We start from the raw sequence: 14977 nt of genomic DNA on the forward strand, positions 1-14977 counted from the left end.
TCTAAATAGATGCATATGGTATTATATAGTTTTCCAGTACCATCTAAATAGACACTTCAGGTATATAAATTTTACCAGTGCTGTCGAAATAGATGCAGCTGGTTTTCCAGTTTTATCTAAATAGACACTTCAAGAATTATTAATTTTTTCAGTGCTGTCTAAATAGATGCAGTTGGTATTATAAAATTTTTCAGTACTATATAGACATTTCAGGTATTATTATTTTTACCAGTGCTGTCTAAATAGATTCTATATGGTATTATAAAATTTTCCATCTAAAGACACTTCAGGTATTATTATTTTTACCAGTGCTGTCAATAGATGCTATATGATATTATAAAATTTTCCATCTAAAGACACTTCAGGTATTATTATTTTTACCAGTGCTGTCAATAGATGCTATATGATATTATAAAATTTTCCATCTAAAGACACTTCAGGTATTATTATTTTTACCAGTGCTGTCAATAGATGCTATATGATATTATAAAATTTTCCATCTAAAGACACTTCAGGTATTATTATTTTTACCAGTGCTGTCAATAGATGCTATATAATATTATAAAATTTTCCATCTAAAGACACTTCAGGTATTATTATTTTTACCAGTGCTGTCAATAGATGCTATATGATATTACAAAATTTTCCAGTATCAAATAGACACTTCAGATATTATATAAATAATAATATAAATTTTACCAGTGCTATTTATAGATGCATCTGGTTTTAAATATTTTTTCGTAAACGTGCGATCTGACATGTTGTAACGTCTTGTCACACGCTGTTGTTTTGAGGAAAGTTCAACATACCTCACCAATTCTGGCGCTCGAACAATGTATATAAACAAGAGGCGTAACCACGTGCGTGAGGTAACTGTTGGCGGGATCGGCGTGCGGCAGCGTAATGAAGAGATACAGGATAGGAGACAATGGGAGACAACGCTCAGCTGTACAGGCCGTACTGCTATTTCCAGGCCCGAACTCAAGCACATTCACGCACACATCGCGCTCCGTGAACCACTAAACTGTCGCGTGCTCGGCTACGTTCGGTCGGTTCGGCGTGAGCGCGCTCAGCTGACTCCGAGATCGCGGCGTCTGAACTTTTTCGGCATATGTTTATCACGCGGGCGCCGCTCATATACCGTGTCTATAAGATCGATCTACAAGAGCGTTGTGTGGCGACGGGCAGTGGGCGAGTACCTACCGATCTGTCGATCCGAGTTCAATTCCTGCCGTAGTTTCTTTTTTATTTTTTAATACAATCTGTGAAAAATTTTTATTAATGTAACAATATTTATGGTTAAAAATTTTTTCTATATAAAATAATTTTTTTTTTACCAAACCATAATTATTATTTATTTTACAGTTAATTTTTTATATGTATCCGAAATGAAAAGGAAAAATATAACACTATTTCAATGACAATTTTATTTTATAGTTTATATAAAATCAAAAATATTGAAAAATGAAAAATTTAAAGATTCATCGTTGTTAATTTCTTGACCTGACCGTGCGACCGACTCCAAAGGGCTCCCCTCAGCCGGTGGCGTCCACGTCGAAGCAGCCTCCAAGGAGCGGCGAGACGACATATTTCGAGGCAGCGAAAACGGAGTCCAGAACCATTCAGGGGAAGAGCGTCTTAAGTGTTACACTGAGACGAACGGACGCGCCCGAAGACGCCCACAAACGTTAACATTAACGCCACAACTTCCCCAAAATCGCGCGAGAACGAAAAGAGCGCGAACACATGTTTATGTTCATTAATTTTATTTCATTTTGTTTATATTATTTCATATATTTTATCATAACTTGTTCTTTCAACTATACCAACGTTTTATAGTCATTAGGTTAAGTTTCTTAGTAGATTCCCGGTGAATCAATCTATTTCATAAAAATGCCATGGTAGCATGTAAGACTTTATGTTGTTAATCCCTAGCGCGAATTTAGCGTGCGTAGCAAAGATTTTATTTTCTGTATTAATAATATACGCGAGAGGCGAGTGCGTATGATACGCACATAATATATCAGTCTGTTCAATTTACTTTGTCTTAGTTTAGTCTTAACCATCTTATTATACCTAATAGTGCATGCTCACGAAGTAGCAACGACCTACGAACATGTACGAAATCGAGTCAAATCTCGTAGTATATTTGTTATCAAGTTTCATGATTATTATTCTTAGACTATACATTTCTTTTCTCATAGCATACGCATACTGCATGCTCATTACTATTTCATAATATTTTCTGTTTATATATCAATTTTAAGTACTTTGATAAGTTTGGTTCGAGTGCCACTAAAACCGCCGAACCTGCACTTTTAAGTGCAATAACGAAAAACATCTCGGGGAGCCTACAGAGTTAAAACGTGCAACCCTGGCTGAACTTCGGTGCAATTGCGAGCCTGTTCGTGATTGGCCGGCCAACCAGTAGAGGGGATGCCTTCTGCCATCCTGCCATGCGACATCGCCGATCAACGGGGATTGGACCAACGGCCTCTGGAGGGGGAAGACTCGCTCTGCCGGCGTCCCTGCTGCGCGGTGATTGGCGAAACAACCCGGATGGGGGAAATTAGGCTCCCGAGTATAAAAGCCGATGCGAGGAGCTCTCGAGAGCTTTTCGCGCGCGGACTTTTCATCGAGCAAAATCAGAGAGCTTGGTTAGAGTCACGACGACATATAGCTTGTATCGTTAACATCCCACGTAGCGTTGTCGGGAGATACGAGTGTGTGTGTGTGTGTTCGGACGCCGAATCGAGTAGGCGTACGAGCGTGCGTGAGTTCCGCGGGTAATTACGCAGCGAGCGTCCCGCGTAATTAATATCTTAGAGCCGAATGCTAGTAAGCTCTCATCGCGTTGCTAACGCGAGTGCAAGTCGATAACCCGATTGTGAATAAGCGTCGCGTACGGGTGTTGTTAACTTACCACCTTGATTAATAAAACATACCGAAACGAGTGTGAATCAAAGCGACGCGTTCGGGTGACTTTGTGATAATTCATTTCTGCAAGAATTGAATAAACTTGACTTTTTATTGTTTTATTACAAAACAAAGAATTGTTACTTACCCAAGTGTGAAGGATCCGATCCTAGTTCCTGAGGTGATACCTGGCGAACCTGAAATCAAACAACATCCTATTAACAACCTGAGCGTAGTACAGGCACATAACCTAGAAATACTTACCTGGAGACGTTCCTGGAGGATGACGGCGGGCCTGGTGAATCCGATGGACGGCGGCAGCATCTGAAACATAAAAAAGAATTAATAACAAATCAAGTGCATGATCCTAAGTGCAAAAGCAGAGTAAAGTGCATGTGATACTGAATAAACACATAACCTAAAAATTAGTTGATTCTGCGGCGTTGCGGGAGACTGCGTTGCAGAGACGGCGTTCTGGCAGATCCAGCAGATCCGGAACATCCGATTCCTTGCTCCTGGGCAGGTTAAAGGAGCTGGCGACTGTGAAAAAGGGCAACAAAGGTACGTGAGTTCATTTCTCCGGTAGCCACGAAAAATTCTCGCGTTCTCACTTCCGGTCACAGTGAAGAGCGTTATTTCATAGACGCAATCCAAGGGCATGTAAATTCGAAGACGGGTCCGATGTCGTTTATGTCCTCTGGCAAATCACTAAAAAGGTTACCAAAAGATTTTCCCAAATAACAATAATCTGGCGACCGTGACAGGACTTTACCGATCCGAGGTAATAAACTGCGTTTGATAGGCGCGAAAAAAGTTTATCGGTGCGAAGTAAAGTTTTGCGTTCTGTGATTATTTCGTTCGAGTGTAATTCCGAGAAAATGAGCGAATCTAGAATGGCGAATAAACCCGAGAGTGAACACGATACCGATAAAGAAAGCGAGCGCGATTATCTAAATCCGCGAGTGCAACATTCACCGAAAAAGATGTCGAGTGATGAGCGCGTAACGCGATCGAAAGCCCGAAATGCGATCGAAGCCGCGACACAAGTAAGCGCGACGGAAGTGAATCGTATTCTCGAGGAAAATGAAATTCTTCGCAGACGACTCGAACAGCGCGAGTCAAATAAAAAACAAAGCGAGGATAACAGCGCGATAAAAAGTGATGATCTCGTATTGTTACTGGCCGAGATACGTCAACGGTTAGAGACGCTAGAGACGCGTGAACAACGGATGCGCGAGGAATCCGAAGGCGAGTGTATCGAACGCGAGCCAACGAGGAGTTTTACAACCGCACCGACGCGCGAGCCGATCGCCCGAGATGTGTCGAGCGTTGTGCAAGCGAGAGTTCCAAAGGGAGGATGGTTGAAAAGTCCGTTCGAAGATCTTAAATACTACGGAAGATCAGACTCCCAGAACCCAGTTAAATTCCTTCGACGTTTCGAAAAAATCGCTAGTTACGAGGAAATAAGCGATGTCGAGCAGTTATATTTCTTTGCGAGATGCATGCGCGGTACAGCAGCAAGTTGGTACGACGTGCGCGATCCTGACGACATACGCGAAGCGAAAGAAGCGTTCATGGATTACTTTTGGGGAGAAGAACAACAAGCGAGATTTCGTGAGGACGTGTATAACGGGAAATTTAAGCAATCCGTGCACAAATCCATGGCGGAATACGCGCTAAATATTGCAAAACAGGCGAAGTACCTTAACCCACCGATGTCGGAAGGCGAGATTGTTCGCAACGTGAAACGACATTTCGACAGGGAAATAACAAGGGAAATTCGTCCTAGCACTGTAAAGGGCGTGGAAGAGTTCGTGAAACTGTTAGACGAGCTCGACTACGAGAATAAGCGTAACGCGAAACAAAAAACGCGAGAGCAAACCCAGATAGCGAAACAAGGCGAAAAAACGACTGTCGTCAAACAACCGAGCGCGCAACGACCCACGGCAACCGCGAACAATAACCGACGTCAATCGAACGACGGCGCGGCGGGCGAGCGACGCGACGTAAACAGACGAACCGAACAGCGTGCCGATAACGCGTGGAAGGGGGAGCGAACCGCGTGGAAATATTCCAAGTCTCGAAACGAGCGAGCGACGCAAAATAAACAAACCGACTTGTCTGAATCCGATGAGGAGGGAACGTCGTGTCGCGAACTCGTGCCGTACGACAAAAAATACGCGAAGAAAGCGAGAAAGGAATACGAGCGTAAACAAAAGAATAACTCAAACGTTGAATCTGTTTCAAGCAAAAGCAAGGCGACTAGCGAGCGTAAAAAGGTAGCAGCGATAGAATCGTTAGCGGAAAAACCCGACGCGCAAAGCGATCGCGAAGCCGTATGCGAAGACGACGCGGACGAAAAACATTTGGCGATACTTAGGACAAAGGAGATTTTGTGCGATATCGATGACGTGACACAGCAAGACCAGAGCGCGGATCGTGGAAAGCCTACACCCTATGTGCAGGTTATTTTGCGTAACATCCGTGTAAAAGCATTGGTTGACACAGGTGCACAGATATCTGCGATAACAAAAGACCTGTTCGACGAGCTGAATTCCGAAGCGTTGGAAATGCGTATCATTCCGATTCGAAAATTCTTACTGCGAGGCGCATTTAATGACAAGGGTCAACCGATAGCCAACCGCGTGCAATTAAGATTCGAAATCGAAGGACGAAAATTTATTCACGAATTTTACGTCGTTAAAAACTTATCATACAAAATGATATTAGGTATAGATTTTCTTATCGAACAAGCTGCGACACTCAAATGTAACGAGAAACTGTTCGCGGTACAATTTAACGAAGATCAAACGATAAACGAAAACGCCGTGAAACGCGAAATAAACGCGATAAACGCGAGCGAGGCCGAAACGTTGCTGAAAGAGACGTTAAGAAACTACGACAAACTATTCGCGAGCGAAGTTGGTCGAGTCACGCATTACGAGCATAGCATAAAGATGAAAACGGAAAGAGCATTCAAATCTAAGCTCTACCCGATAGCGGATACACACCGCGAAAAGGTGCGCGATTACATTTCAAAAATGGAATCCGAAGGAATAATCAAGCGTGCAGCTACTCAGTACGTTAATCCGTTAGTAGTCGTGATAAAAAAATCAGGAGATATTCGACTATGTCTCGATGCGAGAGAATTAAATAAGAGAATGTGCAACGAGCACGACCAACCCCCAACTATCGACGAAGTGTTCCGACGGATAGGCAGTAGACGTTACTTCAGTACGTTAGACGTAGCTCAAGCCTTTTGGCAAATCCCACTCGAATCCGAAAGTACTAAGTACACGGGATTTATGTTCGACAACCAGACATACGTGTTTAATAGAATGCCTTTTGGCCTAAAAACGGCAGGCGCTTCATTTACAAGAGCGATTCGTAAAGCATTAGGGGACGAATGCGATTCGTTTACAATAGTTTACTTAGACGATATCTTAATCGCGTCGAATACCCTTGAAGAGCATCTCTTTCATATCAACTATGTGCTCGATAAACTACAAAGCGTAGGTTTCCGCTTGAACAAAGCCAAGTGCGAATTTATGAAATCGGAAGTAAAGTTCTTAGGACATACCTTCGACGAGATAACTGCGGAAATTAACGAAGACACTAGATCCGCGATAAAAAATTTCGAAAAACCTAAAAATAAAAAGGGAATACAAGCCTTTTTGGGATTGGTGAACTGGGATCGAAGGTTCATCAAGGGTCTCGCGAATTTAACAAAACCGCTCGAAAACTTGTTAAAAAAGGGCGTAAAATTTGCGTGGTCCGAGGTCGAACAGAGAGCGTTTAATGCGATAAAGCGAGCCTTCGACGAGGCGGAAAAACTGTTCGTGATCCGTCCCAATAAAAAATTCGGTATTTACGTCGATGCGTCGAAATATGGACTGGGTGCAAGATTGTACCAGTACACCGACGACGAGCCGGATAAAAAATTTACAGTTGCGTACGCGAGTAGATCGTTGAAAGGCGCCGAACTTAATTACACCGTCACGGAAGTAGAATGCCTAGCGCTGGTTTGGGCGTTGAAAAAATGGCACACGACACTTCTCGGACGTAAGATTCGAGTGCATACCGATCATCGAGCGTTGAAATTCGTAACATCTTGCGCGAACGATAGCAATAGAATAGCCCGTTGGATAGCGTTTCTTAATGAATTTGACCTAGAGATATGTCACGTTCCGGGCAAACAAAACGTTATAGCGGATACTCTATCGCGTAACAATGTCCAAAATGGATATGCAAAGAAGGCGGAGAGGACGAAAATAATAGCGGCAATCAGACAACCCAACGACGAGACGGAAACGAGTGACTGGGTTGATTTCTTGCGAGAGGCGCAAAATCGAGACGCCGAGTTACGTGCGAAAATCGACAACGAACCCGACGTTTACGTAGAACGCGACGGTCTAATCAGAATCAATGCGCGTGACACCGAAAGAATCGTGGTGCCCGATCACGTGCGATGGCGACTATTAAAAAAGATTCATGATTACCTGTTGCATTTCGGAACTGACAAAACGTTAGATTTTGCCAAACAATATTTCCAAATAAATAACGTAGACAAGATAGGTCGTGACGTCGTAGCGTCATGCGATGTTTGCCAAGCGACCAAATACTACACGCGAGCCACTCGTGGAGTGCAGTATTATGATTTGCCAGAGAGACCGGGTAAAATCATTTCTTTAGACATCTTTGGACCTTTGCCACAGACAGCAAAAGGCAGTAAATATATATTAGTAGTGATGGATCAATTTTCCAAACTTACGAAATTTTATACGATGCCCAATCAAAAGTTGGACACGATAATCGACACGTTACAATTACGCTGTTTTAACGACATCGGAATTCCCGACGAGGTTCTAACCGATAACGCCGGGCAATTTATAACCGATCGATGGCGAGAATTTACAGTTGAAATGGGTCTCACGTCCCGAAAAACAAGCCCCTACAATCCGCAATCGAATCCCGTCGAGCGCGTGATGCGGGAAATTGGACGCATCATCCGAGTTTACGCGTACGACAGACAGATAACATGGGATAGAATAATTAAACGAGCGGAAAGTACGATTAATAATACCACTCATTCGAGTACCGGGTGCAGGCCAACGGACCTACACGAGAATCAAAACGATCTGTTGCAAGTCGACATACGTTTGAGACCGCGAGAGGAGGAGATAGATGAACAAACTGCGGAATTAAAAATCCAAGCGGCGATCGAACGAGCGGCGGAGATTCTTAGGAGACGGGCCGCCCTGAGAAAGGTGCAGGCGGACAAATCGGAAGAGGCTAAACCCTTCGAAATAGGCGACAAGGTGTGGATCAAGCTACATCGTAGAAGTGACGCCAGTAGAAGACTTACGAAGAAAATACACTTAGTGTACGACGGCCCTTACAAGATTGTTCAAATAATTAGAGCCAACGCTTACCTTATTGCGGACGACGACGACAACGTCGTAGGCGTATATAATTCACGTCAATTGAAGCCCCATAGGGAAGCGACGATGAGGGATCCGGAACAGGTGAACGCGATCAGCACAGCCAAGGAGACATCACGGCGAATCCGGGAACCTGAAAAAAGGAAAAAGAAAATTAAAAGCACAAAACAAGAAATAAAATCAATTAACATGTTGCGAATACCTGAAAAGGAAAAAACGATTAGCGACAAACAAGTTGACGAATACATTGAAGAACTTAGACACAGGGTAGAAAAGGAGAAAACGTTATCCGATGCTTCAGACGAAGAATCTACAGCGATCCAGTGCCAGACCAGATCTCGTACAGTAAAAAGACGAAAAAGTCAACTGATAAGCGAGAAAGGCATGAGACATATATCTCGTATCACTAAACTACTCAAAGGACACATACAAATAGGATCGATAATCGCCAAGGTGGAAAACCAAGATATCAAAGTAATAATCGACACCCGAGGCGAATTCAACGTCATTACGACTAAGGCGGTTGAATTAATAGAAGCAAGCGGCAAACAACTCACAAGAATAACAGAATCAAAAAATATCCCTGTATACTTGAAGAGAGAAAGAAGAACGACCATCGAAGCGGTGACAGTTCAGACGAAGATCTTCTCCAGAATAATAATGATAGAAGCAATGATACTCGAGGAAAATGAACCTATACTTCTCATAGCAAAAAACTCGCGAAAAGAGTTGGCGAACTTAGTTCGAAACCCTCCGAACGATAATAAGAATTTAGAAAGATGGGGAAGAACAAAATCAAAAAGAATAATGGAGCAAATAAATCAACAATTACGAAGTGCCATACGTGAGTGTGATCAAGAGAAAACGCCAGAAGAGCATCGTAAGCATCAAAAATCACCAACGATTAAACCTCAAGTGGTACAAGGTACAACAAATAGCGAAGAAAACAACGCTGACGACTCAGCACAACAAACGATCGAGCAATCAATTCCGATCAGTCCAGTGCTCTTAACAGGCACGAAAATACTTAAATCCAACAAGAAAAATGAATTATCTAGCGAAACTAGCGAAATTAATAAAAAGTGCAAGGATGACTCAAAAAAGTGCAATGTAATGACAATCTTTCCACCCGAAAGTGCAGTTCTTCTAAAATCAATCCAAGACTCATTATCGAGCCACGAATACGAAAATAACGACTCGGACAACCAAACGATAATACTGAATTCGAGTCCGGACAAGGAGAACAACGCAATACCTATGGATCACGCCAAAATAGCTCCAAACGAAAATTTCAACCAATCGAAATTAAATAACATAAAAAACAGCGAAAACAGCATAACAATTAAAAACAAAAATCTATCCGTGCGCGAAATAATGATCTGTGATCCAAACCAAAGCGCATACAAGTGGTATGTAACAAAAGAATCAGATAGTGAGAAAGAAATAAATAAAACATTAAATAAATCTACAAATAACAAAATAACAACAAATAATAAATCGAATAAGTCTTGTGACAATATCAATCGTGAATCACGCTGCATAAAACGCACCGATGAAATCGACTTACGTGATAGGTCGGGTGACCAACCAATCAGCGTTGATTATACGATACTAGATGACAGCCAATCAGAAGCGTCATTGGAAAGCGAACCGCAGACCTATATAAGGGATGCCCATCTACTGATATCCAGTCTAGTAATGGCTGACGACCCTACACGCGCGCGTAACGAAATAAATAAACGCGATCTAATAGCGACAACGAGTGCGTACAAGTTGCTAAACAAAGTTACGAGAATATTGCGAGTGATGGAAGAATTACGCAAATTGGATCTTGACAGCGAGGAGGAGAGGACGATAAATCAAGCGATGTCGAGAGTCCTGAAGGAGGAATTGGCGATACGCCGAAGGAAGAGAATCGGTTTTCTCAACAGCCTAGCGAGAGAAACTGATCCCGGTGAAGAGATTTTCAACATCGATCAAGCGCAACAAATGATCGATAAGGATAAGCAAAAAAATAACATAATTGCGAATATGCTGACATCCCACTATAAAAACATCGCGAAGAAGAACTGTTCGTTTGATACCGTGCAGTTGAAGGACCATCAAGGTAACGAGGTGGGTAGAATCAAGCTGATGGTGGAAGTCGAAATCGACGACCCCGAAAAAGCAACACACACGCAAGTTGAAATCACAACAACTTTCGTAAATGGAATGATCAACACGCAATACAAATACTGCGATCAGTCCGGAGATGGCACACAACAACGTGCAGAATCTCCTAACCTACAAAATCCGAAAGCAATTACGACACAACAAACAGAGGAAGTGCCGGAACAAGAAGAACGCGAGGGACAACATAACCTCCAAATCGAAAATCAGAGTGCAAAAGGTTCCGACAACGAATCTATTAATGAATCTGACGAGCAACTCGCAGATAAAGAAAACACGTCACAAAACCAAAATCTAAAGGTAAATACACACAACAAAGGCGACGAGCAGCAAACGAAGCCCAAAATTAAGAGAGAAGAAATCGAGACAGCAAAGGGGAAATCTTGGACCTACCGAAAGCGAACGACGACCAAAAAGAAGAAACAAGATAAACGTATAGTAATTTCGAGCGACAACCAATCGGAGGACGAGATTATACCAACGCCGAAGAAACGTAAGGCGCTTTGCTCAGTCTTTAGGTCTGAGCAAAGCCCCTTAGAGGGGGTAATGCGACCGACTCCAAAGGGCTCCCCTCAGCCGGTGGCGTCCATGTCGAAGCAGCCTCCAAGGAGCGGCGAGACGACATATTTCGAGGCAGCGAAAACGGAGTCCAGAACCATTCAGGGGAAGAGCGTCTTAAGTGTTACACTGAGACGAACGGACGCGCCCGAAGACGCCCACAAACGTTAACATTAACGCCACAACTTCCCCAAAATCGCGCGAGAACGAAAAGAGCGCGAACACATGTTTATGTTCATTAATTTTATTTCATTTTGTTTATATTATTTCATATATTTTATCATAACTTGTTCTTTCAACTATACCAACGTTTTATAGTCATTAGGTTAAGTTTCTTAGTAGATTCCCGGTGAATCAATCTATTTCATAAAAATGCCATGGTAGCATGTAAGACTTTATGTTGTTAATCCCTAGCGCGAATTTAGCGTGCGTAGCAAAGATTTTATTTTCTGTATTAATAATATACGCGAGAGGCGAGTGCGTATGATACGCACATAATATATCAGTCTGTTCAATTTACTTTGTCTTAGTTTAGTCTTAACCATCTTATTATACCTAATAGTGCATGCTCACGAAGTAGCAACGACCTACGAACATGTACGAAATCGAGTCAAATCTCGTAGTATATTTGTTATCAAGTTTCATGATTATTATTCTTAGACTATACATTTCTTTTCTCATAGCATACGCATACTGCATGCTCATTACTATTTCATAATATTTTCTGTTTATATATCAATTTTAAGTACTTTGATAAGTTTGGTTCGAGTGCCACTAAAACCGCCGAACCTGCACTTTTAAGTGCAATAACGAAAAACATCTCGGGGAGCCTACAGAGTTAAAACGTGCAACCCTGGCTGAACTTCGGTGCAATTGCGAGCCTGTTCGTGATTGGCCGGCCAACCAGTAGAGGGGATGCCTTCTGCCATCCTGCCATGCGACATCGCCGATCAACGGGGATTGGACCAACGGCCTCTGGAGGGGGAAGACTCGCTCTGCCGGCGTCCCTGCTGCGCGGTGATTGGCGAAACAACCCGGATGGGGGAAATTAGGCTCCCGAGTATAAAAGCCGATGCGAGGAGCTCTCGAGAGCTTTTCGCGCGCGGACTTTTCATCGAGCAAAATCAGAGAGCTTGGTTAGAGTCACGACGACATATAGCTTGTATCGTTAACATCCCACGTAGCGTTGTCGGGAGATACGAGTGTGTGTGTGTGTGTTCGGACGCCGAATCGAGTAGGCGTACGAGCGTGCGTGAGTTCCGCGGGTAATTACGCAGCGAGCGTCCCGCGTAATTAATATCTTAGAGCCGAATGCTAGTAAGCTCTCATCGCGTTGCTAACGCGAGTGCAAGTCGATAACCCGATTGTGAATAAGCGTCGCGTACGGGTGTTGTTAACTTACCACCTTGATTAATAAAACATACCGAAACGAGTGTGAATCAAAGCGACGCGTTCGGGTGACTTTGTGATAATTCATTTCTGCAAGAATTGAATAAACTTGACTTTTTATTGTTTTATTACAAAACAAAGAATTGTTACTTACCCAAGTGTGAAGGATCCGATCCTAGTTCCTGAGGTGATACCTGGCGAACCTGAAATCAAACAACATCCTATTAACAACCTGAGCGTAGTACAGGCACATAACCTAGAAATACTTACCTGGAGACGTTCCTGGAGGATGACGGCGGGCCTGGTGAATCCGATGGACGGCGGCAGCATCTGAAACATAAAAAAGAATTAATAACAAATCAAGTGCATGATCCTAAGTGCAAAAGCAGAGTAAAGTGCATGTGATACTGAATAAACACATAACCTAAAAATTAGTTGATTCTGCGGCGTTGCGGGAGACTGCGTTGCAGAGACGGCGTTCTGGCAGATCCAGCAGATCCGGAACATCCGATTCCTTGCTCCTGGGCAGGTTAAAGGAGCTGGCGACTGTGAAAAAGGGCAACAAAGGTACGTGAGTTCATTTCTCCGGTAGTCACGAAAAATTCTCGCGTTCTCACTTCCGGTCACAACCGTACGAATGGTTCGTCCGTTCCATACCTTTTACACAATGCAAAAGAAAATTGTGTCATTGAAATAGCGTTATATTTGTCCCTTTTATTTCGGATACGATACGTATAAAAAAATAATCGCAAAATACATAATAATTGAGCTTTATTGGAATAGAAAAAAAAATTATTTTATACAGGAAAAATTTACAAAAATTTATAAATCTTGTCTTACGTCAATAAAACTTTTTTGCAGATTGTAAATAAAAAAAAAAGTGCGCCGGAAATCTAACCCGAATCCGTAGATTGGTAGGTAATCATCCGCAGTACAGTGTGAAGCGACCCTTACTCTTCTTATTCTGCTCACTCAGCTACAGCTAGATAGTAGCATGTAAACATGTAAATCTACAAGGTGTCCCTGACCATGGCTACGGTCCACTTGATGCTACAAACGTTTCGAAGCAGTCTTTGATTGGTTAATTTGTAAAAATCTTTGTTTCGATTGGTCAAAAACGCTTTAAAGCATTTGTAGCGTCAAGTGGACCGCAGCCCATGTGGCTCAATATTCATAAAAATGTAAAAAAAATCGAGATAAACATAAAAATCCAACATCGTCTTTGATTAGATCTTGGGTTAGGTTAAGTTGGGTTTGGTTTACAAATAATCAAGATATTAATTTTTTAAATTATGCAAATGAGACCGCGTCAAAGGAAGAGCTCGAACCGCTTGAGCCATAACACGGAAGAAAGAATCTATTCTACAATTGATAAAATTGTTTTAGCGGAGAAACAAAGAAATGTTGGTTGTTTCATAATAATTTTATTATGTGAATGATGGGTGCGTTCAGGGAGACGTTATTAGCGCTATCAGCATTAGTTTATCCTTGTTCTACTTTTAATGAGTAATGAAGATGGACTGATGCTGGTAGCGCTAATAGCGTCTCCCCGAACGCACTCAATGTATATAATAATGTGTATAATAAAGCAAAAACACGTGCTCGATTCTTGAATTCGCAAATTCTGTTCTTACAGAAAAGTTGAAAATTTATTGGCTATCGTATGGCTTTTAACCAATAAACTTGCAACTTTTCTGTTAGAACGAGTATTTGCGTAAACGTTTTTCTTGCGAATGACTTCAAGAATCGAGCCTCAGGACGTATTCAATTAAAAATTTTTATTTATAAAAAAATTACATATCTTTTAATAATAACCGCGATAATAATACGGATACATTGGAGGCGGATACGACACTGGAGGCGGCGGATACGACGGTGGAGGCGGCGGTGGTAGGTACGACGGTGGAGGCAGCGGATATGACAGTGGAGGCGGCGGTGGTGCTGCGTATCCTGTTGAAGCGTACGCTGATGAAACGTACGCAGAACCATGTTGTCCGTACGTTCCAACAGCGTACGCTTTTTTCCTTTCCTTTTGCATTTCCCTCCTAACAGCTGCGTTGATTTGCTACAAATGTTAATTTATTTAAAAATTATTTAAAAATATACACGACGATAATAAAGCAAAAACACAGATGCTCGATTCTTGAATTCATTCGCAAGAAAAACGTTTACGCAAATACTCGTTCTAACAGAAAAGTTGCAAGTTTATTGGTTAAAAGCCATACGATAGCCAATAAATTACCAACTTTTCTGTAAGAACAGAATTTGCGAATACGTTTCTCTTGCGAATGAATTCAAGAATCGAGCGCCTGTGTTTTTGCTTTATTAAACATTATACATATTATAATATAAAAGAAAAAATATAATGAACGGTTGGTCCCATCTATACTTTTTACACAACGTAAGAAAAATGGTCATAAAAATAACGCGCGTTATATTATTCTCTTTATATTTTTTTTCTATATATTTTTCCCTTTTTGGTTTCGGCACTATTAATTAATTTT

The sequence above is a fragment of the Monomorium pharaonis genome, chromosome 3, assembly GCF_013373865.1.
Source record: "Monomorium pharaonis isolate MP-MQ-018 chromosome 3, ASM1337386v2, whole genome shotgun sequence".
NCBI lineage: Eukaryota > Metazoa > Arthropoda > Insecta > Hymenoptera > Formicidae > Monomorium > Monomorium pharaonis.